The sequence below is a fragment of the Condylura cristata genome, unplaced genomic scaffold (genome assembly GCF_000260355.1).
Source record: "Condylura cristata isolate star-nosed mole 26May11 unplaced genomic scaffold, ConCri1.0 scaffold00003, whole genome shotgun sequence".
In the NCBI taxonomy this organism is placed as follows: Eukaryota; Metazoa; Chordata; class Mammalia; order Eulipotyphla; family Talpidae; genus Condylura; species Condylura cristata.
Genome location: NW_004567104.1, coordinates 34,695,306 through 34,697,964, shown reverse-complemented (window position 1 = coordinate 34,697,964; position 2,659 = coordinate 34,695,306).

Genomic DNA, 2,659 nt, shown 5'->3' with positions numbered 1-2,659 from the left:
AGAGCGGGGAGCAGAACAGGCAGATCGACGAAGTACACTGCTGAGGGGAGCAGCGGGCGGGTCAGGAGAGGTCTGCCACGCCATGTGGTCACCTCAGGGGGCAGGCGGGGATTGAACTCATGTGGAAGTGGCGTTAGCTTCTTAGTGCTGTGCTTTAACCCGCTGCGCCACCAGGGAGGGCCTCTATTATCTTTTTATACATGAGCAAGTTGAAGTGCAGAGCAGTTAACTAACTAGACAATGAATGATAAAAAGCAAAACAGAGCTAAACTTTGAAACCAGGTGGCCTAGTTCCAGAACATTGTATTCTTAGCCCTACACTATGTTTATATATTATCCTAACTCAATGTCTGCTTATGTCCCTCTATCTCCTCTTTTAAAACATAATTTAAAAAACATTTGCTGGTAACAGCAAGGTGGTTGGCCACATGCTTGGTGCCAAGAATGCAAATACAGAAAAGACTATTCTCTTTAGATCCTTGCACTTTAGTAGGATAACAATAAAAAAGCTGTCGTGGGCCCTCCCTGGTGGCATAGGAGTTAAAGTACAGTACTAAGAAGCGAAAGCCACTTCAGCACTAGTTCAATCCCAGCCCCAGAGGTGACCCACATGGCACAGTAGACCTCTCCTGACCCGCCCACTGCTCCCCTCACCACTGTACTTTGTCAGTCTGCCTGTTCTGCTCCCCACTCTGTCTCTGGTGGATCCTCTCACTGCCCCCACACCTCTGGTCTGTACCCCAGTTCTGTATGCATAAATAAATAAATCTTTAAAATAAAAAGAGCTGTTGTATGCTAATGTTGGTGGTCTATAGTTTAGTTTAAAATATTTCAGCATAGATGACATTATAAATTAGTTATCTTTATCATTTTGGAAACATTTGATCAATTATCCAAACCTGGAATAAATATTCTAAGAGCTGTCATCTGACATTTCAGCAAAAAGACATTGACAACTGTTGGGGAAGATGAGAAGCAACTATATCTCTCATACACTGATACTGGGAATATTAATTGGTACACTCACTCAAGAATCCTGTTTGGTAGTACTTTCTATAGTTGAATATGCCCAGTACCTGACTAGAATACCCAAGAAATGAATACATGTGTCTATGCCAGGATAAAATCAAGAATATTCATAGGAACATTATTGATAATTGCCCAGCTAGAAAGCAGTGTCCATCAATAATAGGCTGGATAAATGATGGTATAGCTGAATATAAGAGTGTTCTACAACCAAAATGAACAAGTAGTAGGGAACAAGACAGAGACAGAGATGAAGATAGAGATGGAAAGACAGATGACCAAGGAGTCTCAGCTGTTCCAGCTCTCTGCTGTATGAGTCTGCTCACATTAGGGCTGTCCCCAGTGATGAGCCTTTGCCATGATTGTAGCCTTAGCCACAATCTGAATTCAATATGAGAAAACTTGAGAGAGAAATCTTCACTGAGTACAGAGAAGGTGCACAATCATGAGAAAAATTAATTTTTGTGGTGCTTTTAAATCACTGTCTTAGGGATGAATGTTACATAGCAACAGATAACTGGAATGTATGTTGAAGTACATGGGTAAAGATAAAAAGAACATATAAAATTACAAATCCACTTTAAAATGCTTAAAGAAATGTAGTTACATTTGTAAAGATCCCTCTAAAAGCTACTGTTTAATGCTGGGGTCATAAGTAGAACAAGAGCTCTGTAAGATCTAAAATTGATAGAAACTAAGGAAGAGCTAGAGTATAATATTTCTACTTCTATAAATCTTAACAGTAAAAAGTGAAAAACAATAGCAGTGAAAACTTCTTGGAGAGCTGACATCCTCAATCCTTTCAGACAGTTCAAGCAAACAGCCTCGGGAAGGGCACTTAATGATTTATTGAGTGCTTACTAGGTGCCATGCTTCTGGACTTTTGGGTGCATTCTCCTGGTGATGATGACTTTGAGAAGTCACCTGAGTGTAGCCACTTGTGCAGGGTCTCGCGGGTGAGTTTCCAAGCACCGCAGAGAAGGGTGTGCTTACAGGGGACCTTCCTGTGAAGATCAACTTGGCCACAGAAAGAACCATCCTTTGATCCTTAAAGTTTGGGAGTGCAGGTGAGAGCCAAGGGGCCTGTCCCCTGGACTTAAGGTAGCTGGAGCGGAGTGTTTGAAGCTGTAGAAAGAAAAAAAGGAAGGATTTCAGCACTCCTGGCTTCAATGGCTTGCCCAATGCCACAGGGTTTCTTTCATTTTTTTTTTAAAGGACAAACAATTCCAAATGTTCAGATGTATTCAAGGCCTGATATGTTTGGAGAAGTTGTATTTTTGAGTCATTTCATCCTGGACTACTAGAATCAGTCAGAGTAGAATTGAAGTTCTCTTATTCAGACCTGCCATTTTATAGGTGAGGAGACCAGATCAACATTTCTCGCTTTCTGTGAAGAATTTATAGAACCCTATTGTCTATCTAACACTATGAAATGAGTTCTTTAAAAAGTTGTGTATAGAAAAATGGTAAGTTTTATAAGAGTCCCGTCTTTTTTTTGTACACAGATAAGGATGAATTAATGGGGCCTGTAAAACACGGGTGGAAGGATTGCAGGGAGCACAGGTTGCAGGGGAAGTTGCTGCCTCTCACTTTCCTGAGACAACATTGAACCTTGGCTGATAGAGAGACCCAG